At 41.3% G+C, this 15,888-nt stretch overlaps 1 protein-coding gene across 6 annotated transcripts in view; it reads right to left on the bottom strand.

Moving 5' to 3' along the window:
• clocka (clock circadian regulator a) overlaps window positions 1-15,888 on the bottom strand; it is a 280,411-nt gene that overhangs the window by 120,717 nt on the left and 143,806 nt on the right. The gene's annotated exons all lie outside the window — the stretch shown is intronic.

The following is a 15,888-nucleotide window of genomic DNA, read 5'->3' as shown; positions in this document are numbered from 1 at the left end:
CACTGTTACCTGGACTGAAAAGAAATGAGAGAAGTTACTTTCCATTTAAGGAATTTAAGGTCAAACAAACATAACAACACAAAAGTGTGGGTGTATTAGGCTGCAATTAAAAATGATTTCAAAATCCATAGGCACCAAACAAAGTCTGATGGCGGGAGTCTTCCATATTTCTTTCATAATGTGCAATGTTTTTTGATAAGATTATCAGACAATACATTAAACAATCCACGAATGCTATGGAGCTTTCTTTCAAATCAAAATTGAAAGAAATACTGCAGATTTTGGAATAATGACAGTACATGATAGAGTTTCATCCTATTACTGCAGGACAACAATTTGCTCTAAAGCCTAAATGCGATAGTGGTCCTCGAAGCAAAGCATAACAGAGCTAGGCCATTGAATGAACCAACCAGAGAAGGGTTGTCAAATTTATCCCACCAGTTTCTCTGATCCTCATATATTTGACAACGGTGAGGCAGACATCTAATTGTATAGCCTAGAAATTATATAACAGTATAATCATCTTGAAGTTTTTCAGAAAAAGGACTTGAAAGCACTGAAAACAAAATCAGTTAAATCTCTACCCTCACTTTTCCTTCTTCTTCCCAATCCGTATTATAGTCATAGAGTTATACAGCACAGAAACAGGCCCTTTGGCCCATCGTGTCCATGCCAGCATCAAGCACCTATCGATTATAATCCCATTTTCCAGCACTTGGCCCATAGCCTTGTATGCTACTGCGTTTCAAGTGCACATCTCAATACTTCTTAAATGTTGTGAGGGTTCCTGCCTCTACCACCCCTTCAGGCAGTGTGTTACAGATTCCAGCCACCCTCTGGGTGAAATTTTTTTCCCTCAAATCCCCTCTAAACCTCCTGCCCCTTACCTTAAATCTATGCCCCCTGATTATTGATCCCTCCGCTAAGGGAAAAAGTTTCTTCCTATCTATCCTATCAACGCCTCTCATAATTCTGTATAGCTCAATCAGGTCCCCCCTCGGCCTTCTCTGCTCTAAGGAAAACAACCCCAGCCCATCCAGTCTCTCTTCATAGCTGAAATGCTCCAGCCCAGCCAACATCCTGGTGAATCTCCTCTGTACCCTCTCCAGTGCAATCACATCCTTCCTATAGTGTGGTGACCAGAACTGTACACTGTACTCCAGCTGTGGCCTAATTAGCATTTTATATAGCTCCATCATAACCTCCCTGCTCTTATATTCTATGCCTCAGATAATAAAGACAAGTATCCTATATGCCTTCCTAACCACCTTATCTACCTGTGCTGCTGCCTTCAGTGATCCATGGACAAGTACACCAAGGTCCTTCTGACCTTCTGTACTTCCTAGGGTCCTACCATCCATTGTATATTCCCTTGCCTTGTTAGTCCTCCCAAAATGCATCACCTCACACTTCTCAGGATTAAATTCCATATGCCACTGCTTTGCCCATCTTACCAGCCCATCTATATCATCCTGTAATCGAAGGCTTTTCTCCTCACTATTTACGACACCATCAATTTTCGTGTCATCTGCAAACTTACTGATCATACCTCCTATATTCACATCTAAATCATTAATGTACACTACAAACAGCAAGGGTCCCAGCACCGATCCCTGCGGTACACCACTGGTGACAGGTTTCCACTCGCAAAAACAACCCACGACCATCACCCTCTGCCTCCTGCCACTAAGCCAATTTTGGATCCAATTTGCCAAATTGCCCTGGATCCCATGGGCCCTTACCTTCTTCACCAATCTCCCATGTGGGACCTTATCAAAAGCCTTACTGAAGTCCGTGTAGACTACATCAACTGTCTTACTCTCATCTACACATCTAGTCACCTCCTCGAAAAATTCAATCAAGTTTGTTACTATTTTTAGGAATCACATAACAACAATGCTTTCCTGTTAGGAGATAATCTTTCTTTGAGAGCCTGAATAATTTCGGCATTTTATTGTTCAAATGGCCCTGAACCTAAACATCTGTGGTAATAAGTTATTTCCAGAGTTTGTGTAAAGGAGTCTCCTTTAAAACTGCAAGTAAAATCTGACACACTTCTATTTGGTAATAAACCAGTTTAAAATCAAGATAAATTTCAGTCTGGTTTTGCAACATAGGAGCAAGTGTGAAGTGAGCCCTATAAAAATCCATGAACTTCATAATGTCTATGCTTACTTAGTTCACCAGAGAGCTTCAATTTCAATCAACCATTGCTGTAGGCTGGAAGCAACAGTTTACATATTTCAGGACTGTAACAAAGTTCTATCAAGCTGACTGCATTCATAATTTTTTCTCAATTTCAGTAAAGAACATTTTTTCCAGCCTCCTTACTCAAAGTAATGGATATGTTTGGTAAAACTTGGAGTTGTATAAAGATTTGGTTGGAAGAGAGGAAGCAGTTATGAGGTGCTGGGGCACCTACACTTTTTAATTCCATCTGGATTCATAAATGCAATGCAAGTTAGGCAAAACTGACAAGGATGGTAGGTGATCAAGCAGCCAAGGAGTGACATAAGATCCTAGCCAAAATTTGCAACTCTGCACATCTTTAGATGATGAAATTTAACAAGGTCCAAGGTGTTACACATTAGAAGAAAAATAGGGGTATACTTACTCAATGGTATCAAGCTAGCTGGGAAGAGACTAAAATAAATCAGAGAATTATAGACTCAACATTTAGGATGTAGAGTTATTACAGAGCAGCCATCAACGAAGAAAAGGGAACGATGACCAATACTGCCAAATCAGTAAGGAAGTTGTGCAGCAAAGTGCCACAATGCTGAAATCTATTGTCAGAACTTACTTCGTAGAAGAGGACTGAGTTATGAGGAAAGGTTAGAAAACTCAACTTTTCTGTCTTGAAAGCAGAATAAGAGGAAGTATACTATAGAGCTAAATAAGACAGGAAATGGAATGGAAAACCAAATTGGCAGCACTATTTCAAGTTAAATCATTACTACAGAACAAGTGGACATAGTAGTAAAAAAGAGACATGTTTGGGACTGATTTTAAGAAGTCTGTAATGCAAAAAATGATTACCTAGAATGGTCATTTGGGCAGCGTAAGGGAGGTAAAAGTTGGAATAATTCAACAGGCAATTAAAGTGTGATGTTAGTTATTGAACTTTTCTGGTTGAAGTACCCTTTTTCAAAAAGATTAGTAATCATGGATCCGTATCTAAATTATAATACGAGAGAATACTCATAATATGGAAGTGCTGCATGTAAAGACTGTTTTCAAAATGCTTTTAAGAAAGCAGTTACTTACTTAACAGATATCAGTGAGGTGGGTGTGCCTGCATCTCACTGCAGGGTCTGTCTATCCATGATGCGATGTTTGCTGCACTCTGCTCCCACCTCTCGGCTCACACCAAGCCCGCTCATTGTTATCTTCACATTATTTCACAGACACTCTGAGAAGTCTCTACACATCCCCAGGCCCCAGTTTGACAACCACTGCTACTGAAGGATGAGTTAAATGGATCAAATGCCCCTACTATCTTTGATAGCTGAATTTTAAGATCAGAAAAATAAACTATGAAAAGATGATGCAAAAAAATTTAGTGAATACTTTGTGACAAAATGTAGTCTCGTATTTGAAAGGATATACTTTGGATGGTGCAGTCAAAAATCAGGAGATATTCTAAAATTATTTGTTCAAAATAGTGTTGAACTGGCTGAGCATTAGGAATTTGGTTTAAGTAATGATCAGTAATTTTAAGAATGAAATATAATTTCAATTGACATTGCTGATTTTCAATAAGACTTGGATCAGTGGTGGCATTTTCACATCTAAATCAGAAGGTTGTGGGTTCAAACTCTACTCCAGGGGTTGAGCACATTGGGGTAGAGTTTCCACTAGTTTCTGCATGTTGTATCAGTACAATCTGGGTGAAATCAGCCAGACCAGTGCAAACAATTGTGGAAATCCAAGTGTAAGATACATCAAGGATAAACTGAGTTTCTGTTTACCTTTAATGTTGTTTTAAAAATCATTCGGCCCAAAGGTAGCCCTGCCCACAAAAACTGGCCGCAACCCCAGATCAGAATAATGAGGATGCCAAGTTCTGCCAATTGTGACTGTTTGAGAAGGGCCTTCAAATTGAACTCATTTTTTTTTTTTTAGGTGCACAGGCACTAGTAAGAATGTTTGAAAAGTTTAAGCATATTAAAAAAAAAAGATTTACTAAGAAAGTGACTAATGTACACCAATGAAATTAGTAAACGAAAAAGCAAAATACTGTGCAGATGCTAGAAATCTTAAATAAAAACAGAAAATGCTGGAAATACTCAGCAGGTCAGGCAGCAACTGTATAGAGAGAAACAGAGTTAAACTTTCAGGTCAATGAATTTCCGTCAGAACTGGAAAAAGTTAGAGATGTAACAGGTTTTAAGCACAGAGGCAGGGGAAGGCATGCTGGGGAGGGAAGAACAAAAGGAAAGATCTGTGATAGGGTGGAAGGCAAGAGAGATTAAATGAAAAAAAGGGATGATGGTGCAAGGCAAAAGAAGATGACAACATAAATGGAGAAACAAAAGATGGCTCTAGAGGAAGTGTAAATTATGGAATCTTTACAGACAGTTGCTATCTGAAAAGATTGGGAGCAGCTATGATCTGAAATTATTGCGCTCAACATTGAGCCCAGAAGACTGTAAATTGCCTAATCAAAAGTTGAAGTGTTGCTCCTCGAGCTAACGTTGAGTTTCATTGAAACAGTAGCCCAAGGACAGAGAAGTCAGAGTGGGATTGGGGCAGAGAATTAAAATGACAGGCGACCGGAAGCTCAGGATCATGCTTGCAGTCTGAAAAGAGGTGTCCTGCAAAGTGGTCATCCAATTAGTGTTTGGTCTCCCTAAAGTGGAAGAGACCACATTGTGAGCAGCAAATAGAGTATACTAAATTGAAAGTACAACAAATAACTCGCTATTTCACCTGGAAGGAGTGATGGAACCTTGGACGGTGGGAAGGGTAAAAGGGCGGGTGTTGCATCTCCTGCACTTGCACGGGAAGGTGCTGTTGGGGATGATTGAGAAATGAACCAAGGTTTTGTGGAGGGAATAATCCTTTTGAAAGGAAAGGGGAGGGGAAGATGTGTTTGGTTGTGCCATCACCCTAGAGGTGGTGAAAATGGCAGATGATCTGTTGAATGTGGAGGCTGGTGGGGTGGATGGTGAGAACAAGGGAGCCCTTATCGATTCTGGGAGGGAGGGGAAGGGCTGAGAGTAAAAGCGCAGGAAATGGATCAGACACAGTCAAGGACCATGTCAACCACAATAGAGGGCAATCCTCGGTTGAGGAAAAAGAAAGACATCAGAAGCACTGATAGGGAAGGTGGCATCATCAGAACAGATGTGACGGAAATGGAGAAACTGGGAAAATGGAACAGAGTCCTTACAGGAAGCAGGGTGGGATGAGGTGTAGTCAAGGTAGCTGTGGGAATCAGTGGGCCTATAGTGGATATTGGTCAATAGCCTATCCCCAGATATAGAGTTTGAAAAGTCGAGAAATGGGAGGGAAGAATGGGAGATGGACCAAGTGAAGGTGATTGAAGGGGGAAGCAAAGTTGATGAAATTTTTCAGTTCAGAATGAAAGCTGGAAATGGCACTGATACAGTCAATGTCCTGACAAAAGGAGTGAAAGAGGAGACTTGAGTAGGACTGGAACAAAGAATGTTCCATATACCCCACGAAAAGGCAGGCATAGCTAAGATCTGTATCGGTTCCCATAGCAACATCTTTTATTTGGGGCAATAGGAAGAAATCAGTTCTGTGGGGTAAGAAGGTGGTGAATGATGGTTGATATTCGACAGTAGGGTCATGGCCCAAGGTGAAGTGGAGAGAGGTGGCTTCAGATATGTGAAGCTGGAAAATGGTTCAGTGTAGTTTTAAGTCCCTTTTCTGATTTAAAATCAATTTACTAGAGGACTAGACACTCTTATTAAAAACTGTATTTTCAACTGTATTAATAAAATTTCACCAGGTAACTACTCTTAATTACAATGAATATTTTTCAATGCAAAGGGGAAAGAAAACAATTATGTTCCATTACACTGACCGATTATGCTGGTCGAAGGAAGATTTTACATTTGTGATTAAGCAACTGCATTTTAGCAGAAACTTGAATTGTAACCTAAGCAGCGCAATATGTGCCCAATTTCCTGATTGCGCCAAAGGAGAAATTCTACCCCATTGCATAGTGTGGTGTGTCATCTTCGAATGAAATGTTAAACCAAGGCAACATCTGCCCTCTCAAGTAGGCACAGACTATCCCTTAGCACAATTAGAAGAACAGCGGGGGGGTTTTCCCAGTTTCCTAGCCAACATTTATTCCTCAACTTGAAGTGAAGGCTTCCAGGCGATCTATAGAATTTCCTGCAACCTTTCAAGATGGGAGGTACTCTTACAGCTTATCAAATGTTTTCCCAAATAATTCATACAACAGTACAAAAATGTGTTAACTAAAGATCTGTAAAGATGTTACAAGTAGATTACTAAATCTATAATTCAGTTACTAGCCATTAAATCTGCTTGTAATAGGACATGCACTGATTGCCGCTGGAGGGCACAGAGTGTGAAGAAAGGAGTTTGGTAAGTGAGTGGATTTTAAGGGTTAATCTCTCTGAAGTCTAGTTTTTGTTTTGTTTACATTTAGAAATTAATTGAAATTACTCTTTAAGAGGTAAGTTAGGTTTCTAACAGTTTTAAACAGGGACAAACAAGCTGTCAGAGTAACTGTGGCTAGTTAATTAGGTAGCTAGCTTAAACTGGTTTCTGAGCTCTAGCAGTGCTGACACAGCATTGTTTTCATGGAGCATAAATTCAGGGGACACTGAGTGCTGTGGAGGACACAGAGTGTGAAGAAAGGAGTTTGGTAAGTGAGGGAGTTCAGTAAGGAGGGGAACTATAAATTAATTGAGAAAATACATTTGTCTGCACTGAGAGCTATTTTGAGTGCACAGAGCGTAAAGTGGGAGTTTGGTGTGTGAGGGAGTTCAGTGAGGCAGGGGCTCCTTTCCTTTTGTACATTTTTTCAGCCTCCAGGAGCTGCTTCTTTAGTACAGGGGAAGAAGCTGATTGGTGAGTAACTGGTAAGTTATTCTACTTCTAATTGTAATAAATAGTTTTTAAAGTTATGGTATGGCAAGTCAGCTCGGCTAAGTGGAATGTACATCCTGCAGTATGTGGGAAGTCATGGACGCACCAAGTGTCAAAGGAAGATAGGAGCAGGAGCAGGCCATTCAGTCCATCGAGCCCGCTCCGCCATTCAATACGGTCATGGCTGATCATCCACTTCAATGCCTTTTTCCCACACGAATCCCATATCCCTTTGTCATTGGTGGGTAACAGTGGGTAAGCAAACTGAACAAACTAAGATGAAATGAAATAAATGCAAAAAAAAGATTGTAAAAAATGTAAAAAAAGAAAAAATAACTAAAAATGAAATGACAGCCCCCCATTTTACTTTCATTTTTAGTTTTTTTTTTCTTTTTTACAATCTTTTTTTTGCATTTATTTCATTTCATCTTAGTTTGTTCAGTTTGCTTACCCACTGTTACCCACCAATGACCACCAGGCAGTCTAGGATAACCAGCCAGGCAGTGCAGGAGTCCAGTGAGTCTATCTTGCTTGGAGTTTAATCCGGACAAATGTGAGGTAATGCATTTTGGAAGGTCTAATGCAGGTGGGAGGTATACAGTAAATGGCAGAACCCTTAGGAGTATTGACAGGCAGAGAGATCTGGGCGTACAGGTCCACAGGTCACTGAAAGTGGCAACGCAGGTGGATAGGGTAGTCAAGAAGGCATTCGGCATGCTTGCCTTCATCGGTCGGGGCACAGAGTATAAAAATTGGCAAGTCATGTTGCAGCTGTACAGAACCTTAGTTAGGCCACGCTTAGAATATTGCGTGCAATTCTGGTCGCCACACTACCAGAAGGACGTGGAGGCTTTGGAGAGGGTACAGAGGAGGTTTACCAGGATGTTGCCTGGTCTGGAGGACATTAGCTATGAGGAGAGGTTGGAAAAACTCAGACTGTTTTCACTGGAACGACGGAGGTGGAGGGGCGACATGATAGAGGTTTACAAAGTTATGAGCGGCATGGACAGAGTGGATAGTCAGAAGCTTTTTCCCAGGGTGGAAGAGTCAGTTACGAGGGGACATAGGTTTAAGGTGCGAGGGGCAAAGTTTAGAGGGGATGTGCGAGGCAAGTTTTTTTACACAGAGGGTGGTGAGTGCCTGGAACTTGCTGCCAGGGGAGGTGGTGGAAGAAGATACGATAGCGACGTTTAAGAGACATCTTGACAAATATATGAATAGGAAGGGAATAGAGGGATATGGGCCCCGGAAGTGCAGAAGGTGTTAGTTTCGGCAGGCATCAAGATCGGCGCAGGCTTGGAGGGCCGAATGGCCTGTTCCTGTGCTGTACTGTTCTTTGTTCTTATCAGTTTTCCATTTTGGATACTGGTGAGGGCGATGGTTCTCAGAGGAGTACAGCCAGAACAAAGATTTTGGCACCACTGGTGGTTCAGCTGCACAGGAAGGGAGGAAGAAAAGTGGAAGAGCATTAGTGATAGGGTTTTGCTAATCAGGGGATCAGATAGGCATTTCTGCGGCAGCAAACATGACTCCAGGATGGTGTGTTGCCTTCCTGGAGCTAGGGTCAAAGATCTCACCGAGCGGCTGCAGGACATCCTTGTGGGGAAGGGTGAACAGCCAATGGTCGTGGTCCACATTGGTACCAATGACATAGGTACATAGGTAGTAAGAGGTCCTTAAAGCAGATTTGGGAGAGTTTGGAAGGAAATTAAAAAGCAGGAGCTCATGAGCAGTAATCTAAGGATTACTCCCAGTGCCACGTGCTACTGAGCATAGGAATAGGGGGATTGTTCAATTTGCTGGAGAATTGGTGTCAGAGAGAGGGCATCAGATTTCTGAGGCATTGGGACTGGTTCTGGGGCAGGTGGGACCTGTACAAGACGGACGGGCTACACTTTAACAGGACCTAAACTAAGACCCTTACAGGGAGATTTGGGTGGCACAGTGGTTAGCACCGCAGCCTCACAGCTCCAGAGACCCGGGTTCAGTTCTGGGTACTGCCTTTGCAGAGTTTGCAAGTTCTCCCTGTGACCGCGTGGGTTTCTGCCGGGTGCTCTGGTTTCCTCCCACAGCCAAAGACTTGCAGGTTGATAGGTAAATTGACTATTGTAAATTGCCCCTAGTATAGGTAGGTGGTAGGGGAATGGTGGGGATGGGGCAGGGAAAATGGGGTTAATGTAGGATTTGTATAAATGGGTGGCTGTTGGACGGCACAGACTCGGTGGGCCGAAGGGCCTGTTTCAGTGTTGTATTCTAAATAGAAAAATAGAAATAGAATAAAAAAAATTTTTTGCCAGTGCTGTTTGGGAGGGTTTAAACTAGCTTGTTATGGGGATGGGAACCTGAGGGGTTGCACAAATTGGAAGGAAGTAAAGCTGGTAAGAGGAAGTAGAAAAGTAGCAAATGACATTAGAAGGCAGGCGGAACAAAGGTGAGCATCAACTAGGTTTAGAATGCAGAATAATGTCAAGACAATAAGGTTAAGGGCACGCTACCTGAATGCGCACAGCATTTGCAACAAGGTAGATGATTTAGAAACATAGAAAATAGGAGCAGGAGTAGGCCCTTCGAGCCTGCTCCACCATTCATTATGATCATGGCTGATCATCCAACTCAGTAACTTATTCCCGCTTTCTCCCCATACCCTTTGAACCCTTTAGACCCAACAGCTATATCTAACTCCTTCTTGAAAACGTACAATATTTTGGCCTCAACTGCTTTCAGTGGTAGCGAATTCCACAGGCTCACCACTCTCTGGGTGAAGAAATTTCTCCTCATCTCAGTCCTGAAAGGTATCCTTAGGCTATGACCCCTGGTTTTGGACACCCCACTATCGGGAACATCCTTCCTGCATCTACCCTGTCAAGTCCTGTTAGAATTTTATAGGTTTCTCTGAGTTCCCCCCATACTCTTCTGAACTCCAGCAAATATAATCCTAACTGACTCAATCTCTCCTCATACGGCAGTCCTGTCCTCCCAGGAATCAGTCTGGTAAACCTTCACTGCACTCCCTCTCGCAAGAACATCCTCCATCAGATAAGGAGACCAAAACTGCACACAATATTCCAGGTGGAGCCTCGCCAAGGCCCTGTATAATTGCAGCAAGACATCCCTGCTCCTGTACTCGAATCCACTCGCTATGAATGCCAACATACCATTTGCGTTTTTTACCGCCTGTTGGACCTGCATGCTTACCTTCAGCGGCTGGTGTACGAGAACACCCAGGCCTCGCTGCATATTCCCCACTCTCAGTTTATAGCCGTTCAAATAATAATCTGCCTTCCTGTTTTTGTTACCAAAGTGGATAACCTCACATTTATCCACATTATACTGCATCTGCCTTGCATTAGCCCACTCACTCAACTTGTCCAAATCACCCTGAAGTCTCTCTGCATCCTCCTCACAACTCACCCTCCCACCCAGTTTTGTGTCATCTGCAAATTTGGAGATATTACATTTAGTTCCCTCATCTAAATCATTAATGTATATTGTGAATAGCTGGGGTCCAAGCACCGATCCCTGCGGTACCCCACTAGTCACTGCCTGCGATTTGGAAAAAGACCCATTTATCCCTACTCTATGTTTCCTGTCTGCCAATCAATTTTCTATCGGTCACAATAAACTACCCCCAATCCCATGCGCTTTAATTTTACATGCTAATCTCTTAGGTGGGACTTTGTTGAAAGCCTTCTGAAAGTCCAAATAAACCACATCCACTGGCTCCCCCTCATCAACTCTACTCGTTACATCCTCGAAGAATTCTAGTAGATTTGTCAAGCATGATTTCCCTTTCGTAAATCCATGCTGACTCTGTCCGATTCTACCACTGTTCTCTAAGTGCTCTGCTATAAAATCTTTGATAATGGACTCTAGAATCTTCCCCACTACCAACGTCAGGCTGACTGGTCTATAATTCCCTGCTTTCTCTCTGCCTCCCTTTTTAAATAGTGGTGTTACATTAGCAACCCTCCAATCTGTAGGAACTGTTCCAGAGTCTATAGAATCTTGGAAGATGACCACCAATGCATCCGCTATTTCTAGGGCCACTTCCTTAAGTACTCTGGGATGCATACCATCAGGCCCTGGGGATTTATCGGCCTTCAATTTCCTCAACGCCATTTCTCTACTAATACTGATTTCCTTCAGTTCCGCTCTCTCACTAAGCCCTGTGTTCCCCAAAATTTCTGGTATGATATTTGTGTCCTCCTTTGTGAAGACAGAACCAAAGTACGCATGTAGTTGGTCAGCCATTTCTTTGGTCCCCATAATAAATTCCCCTGTTTCTGACATTTGTCTCAACAATCTTTTTCTCTTCACATACCTATAGAAACTTTTACAGTCAGTTTTTATGTTCCTGGCAAGCTTGCTCTCGTACTCTATTTTCCCCTTCTTAATCAATCCCTTGGTTCTCTGCTGAATTCTAAACTGCTCCCAATCCTCAGGTCTGTTGTTTTTTCTGGAAAATTTATATGCCTCTTCCTTGGATCTAATGCTGTCTCTAATTTCCCTTGTAAGCCATGGTTTGGCTACCTTTCCCGTTTTACTTCTGCACCAGACAAGGATAAACAATTATTGCAGTTCATCCATGCGCTCTTTAAATGTTTGCCATTGTCTATCCACCATCATCCCTTTAAGTAACGTTTCCCAATCCGTCATGGCCAACTCGCGCCTCATACCTTCGTAGTTTCCTTTACTAAGATTCAGGACCCTAGTCTCAGAATCAACTACGTCACTCTCCATCTTGATGAAGAATTCTATCATGTTATGGTCGCTCATCCCCGAGGGGTCTCGCACCGCTAGATTGTCAATTATTCCTCTCTCATTACACAATATCCAGTCTAGGATGGCCTGTTCTCTAGTTGGTTCCTCAACGTATTGGTCCAGAAAACCAAGAATTCCTCCTCTAGGGTATTGTGACTAATTTGATTTGCCGAATCTATATGCAGATCAAAGTCACCCATAATTTCAGATGTTCTAATTTCCTGTTTAATGCCATTCCCAACATCACCACTACAGTTTGGGCACAAATAGAGGTAAATGGGTATGATCTAATTGCCATTACGGAAACATGGCTACAAGGTGACCAAGACTAGAAACTGAATATTCAAGGATATTCGACATTTAGGAAGGACAGGAAAAAAGGAAAAGAAAGTGGTGTTGCACTGATAATAAGGGATGGGATCAGTCCATTAGAAAGGAGGCATTTCAGGTCAGAGGAACAAAATGTGGAATCTGTTTGGGTGGAGCTAAGAAACAGTAAGGGGCAGCAAACATTGGTAGGAGTTGTTTATAGGTCAAACAGTAGTGGTAGTGTGGGGCATGGTATTAATCAGGAGATTACAGAAGCATGTAGCATGGGTAATACAGTAATTATGGGTGATTTCAATCTGCACATCGACTGGGCAAACCTAATGAGCACTAATGCTGTGGAGGACGAGTTTCTGGAGTGTGTTCGGGATGGTGTTCTGGAGCGGTATGTTGAGGAGTCAACTGGAGAACAGGCTATTTAGATCTAGTATTATGTAATGAGAAAGGGATAATTAATAATCTTGTTGTAGAAGAACCTTTAGGGATGAGTGACCATAATATGGTAGAATTTCACATTATGTTTGAAAGTAAGGTACTATAATCTGAAACCAGGGTGTTAAATTGGCTGAGGTGGATTGGGAAATCCATTAAAAGGTATGATAGTGCATAGACAATGGATAGTCTTCAAAGAATTATTACATAGTTTACAACAACTATACATTCCTTCAAGGCACAAAACCCCAAAAGTAAAGACAGCCAACCGAAGCTAACAAATGACATTAAGGATTGCATAAGATTAAAAGACCTATAAAGTTGCCAAAAACAGTAGTAAGCCTGAGGATTGGGAGAATTTTAGAATACAGTAAAGGAAACCAGGAACCTGATAAAGAAAGGGAGAATAGAATATGAATGTAAACTAGCAAAAAACATAAAAAGACTTTAAAAACTTCTATAGGTATGTAAAAGGGAACTGTTTGGCTCAGACAAATGTGGGTCCATCACAGGCAGAGTCAGGAGCATTTATAATGGGGAATAGAGAAATGGCAGAGAAGCTAAATGATTACTTTGTGTTTGTCTTCACTGAGGACGATACAAGAAATCTCCCAGAATTAAAGATCCAAGGGATTAGGGAGAATGAGGAATTGAAGGAAATTAGTATTAGTAAGAAGGATGTATTGGAGAAATTAATGGGGCTGAAGGTTGGTACGTCCTCAGGACCTGATATTCTACATCCCAGAGTGTTGAAAGAGGTAGCTGTGGAGATAGTGGATGCATTGGTGATCCTCTTTCAAAATTCTATAGATTCTGGAATGGTTCCTGCAGATAGGAAGGTAACAAATGTCACCCCACTATTTAAGAAGGGAGGGAGAGAGAAAACAGGGAACTACAGACCTGTTAGCCTTACATCAGTAGTAGAGAAAATGCTACTTACTGTTCTAAAGGATGTGATAAATGGACACTTGGATAATAATAACCTGATTGGGCATAGTCAACATGGATTTATGAATAGGAAATGATGTTGGACGAACCTGTTGGAGTTTTTTGAGGATGTTACTAACAGAATTGATAAAGGGGAGTCAGTGGACATGGTATACTTGGATTTTCAGAAGGGTTTTAATAAGCACATGGGATAGGAGGTAGTATACTGGCATGGATTAAGGACTAGTTAACAGGCAGAAAACAGAGAGTAGGAATAAACAGGTCATTCTCACATTGGCAGGCTGTGACTAGTATGGCATCGCAGGGATCAGTGCTTGGGCTCCAGCTGTTCACAATATATATCAATGATTTGGAAGTGGGGACCAAATGTAATATTTCCAAGTTCGCAGAGGACACAAAACTAGGTGGGAATGTGTGTTGTGAGGAAGATGCAAATTGGCTTCAAGGGGATTTGGACAGACTTAGTGAGTGGGCAAGAACATGGCAGATGGAATATAATGTGGAAACATGTGAGATTATCCATTTTGGTAGGAGGAACAGATGTGCAGAGTATTTTTTAAATGGTAAGAGATTAGAAAGTGTAGATGTACAAAAGGACCTGGGTGTCATCAATAAGTCACTGAAAGCTAACATGCAAGAGCAGCAAGCAATTAGGAAGGCTAATGGTATGTTAACCTTTATCACAAGAGGATTAGAGTACAGAAGTATTGAAGTCTTGCTTCAATGGTACAGAACCTTGGTTAGACCGGACCTGGAGTACTGTGTGCAGTTTTGGTCCCCTTACCTTAAGAAGGATATTATTGCCATAGAGGGACTGCAACGAAGGTTCACCAGACTTTTTCCCGGGATGGTGGGACTGTGCTATGGAAGGAGATTGGGGAAACTGAACCTGTATTCTCTAGAGTTTTCAAGGATGAGAGGTGATCTCATTGAAACCTACAAAATACTTAAAGGGATAGACAGGGTAGATGCTGAGAGTTTAGAAGCAGGGTTCGCTAATTCAAAATAAGGAGGAAGCCACTTAGGACAGAGATAAGGAGAAATTTCTTTACTCAGAGCATTGTGAATCTTTGGAATTCTCTATCCCAGAGGGCTGTGAAAGCTGAGTCACTGAGTATGTTTAAAGTAGAGATTGACAGATTTCTAAATACCAATGACAAAGGGATATGGGGATAATGTGGGAAAAAGACACCAAAGTGGATGATCAGCCATGATTGTATTGAATGGCAGAGCAGGCTCGATGGGATGAATGGCCTACTCCTGCTCCTATGTTTCCATGCATCAATACATTGCATCAATTCAGACATCCTAATTAGAAGTATAACTTAAAACAAAAGTTTTTGCCTAAGACAGTTCTTAGACTCCATTCCCTCATTTATTCCTCCCACTGGACAGGAGGGGACAGGTTCCTCAGAACCTAACCATATTCACAGGTCTGCTTCGCCAATTCACCCCAAGAACAATCCTATTTCTTTCTATCCTGTAATAACTGAAACTTGATGCACCCTTGCATAAAGGATTATGAAAACAATTTGTTATCTAAATGACTACTTTCAATAAATTAACCTCACCTGCTGAGTTTGTAGTAGGCGTTAGGTTTCTGGAATCAAGCAATGCTGGCCAGTAACTGAAACAGTAATCTTGAGTGGTCACCAGAAAAGATTACCACCTATCCCAAAGTTTTGTGCAGCCACTGCCCAACTCCAATTTTAGCAAAAAAAATCCAATTGAAAATAGTGGGACTCAAATGGACAAAACATGAAATCAAGTGGTAGTGATGACTTATAGTTGAAATGTCTATAAAGGCTTTAAAAAGATGCAAAACTACAAAATATTCTGCAAAATAATACTTCAGATTATCAGGATTTTAAAAAACTCAGTGATAACTTAATTCGAACTCTTACCTATGTGCACCAATAGTAAATATCATTAACAAGAGGAAGAGGACTAAATTGTGGCTCAGCAATGGCATTTTCATGTGCAACAGAGAAGGGAAAACACCATCTGTACATGGTAATTTAAAGACAGCTTAAACCTCTGAATGAGTCCATGATGCAGCTTTTTTTTTTGCATTAGATGGTGCAGTATTCATTTGTACTTGAAGATGAACAAATGAGAAAAATAGTAGCTTTAGGTCTACAGTATTTTTTTATTTGACTAAAGTTGACAATGAAAAATATAAATTTTGTAGATGTTTTATTGAGTAACAAGTTTGTTGTGTAGAATATTTTAACTGAATTGTTCAAAGACAGCATTGTTCATAATTTTAATTTTGGGATGGTGGGGAGAAGTGATATGAATTTTGTTTTCATATTATTAAACAAA

The sequence above is a fragment of the Heterodontus francisci genome, chromosome 1 (assembly GCF_036365525.1).
Source record: "Heterodontus francisci isolate sHetFra1 chromosome 1, sHetFra1.hap1, whole genome shotgun sequence".
NCBI classification, from domain to species: domain Eukaryota; kingdom Metazoa; phylum Chordata; class Chondrichthyes; order Heterodontiformes; family Heterodontidae; genus Heterodontus; species Heterodontus francisci.
Note: the sequence above shows the minus strand (reverse complement) of the source record. Positions and strands in the feature narration are given on the sequence as shown.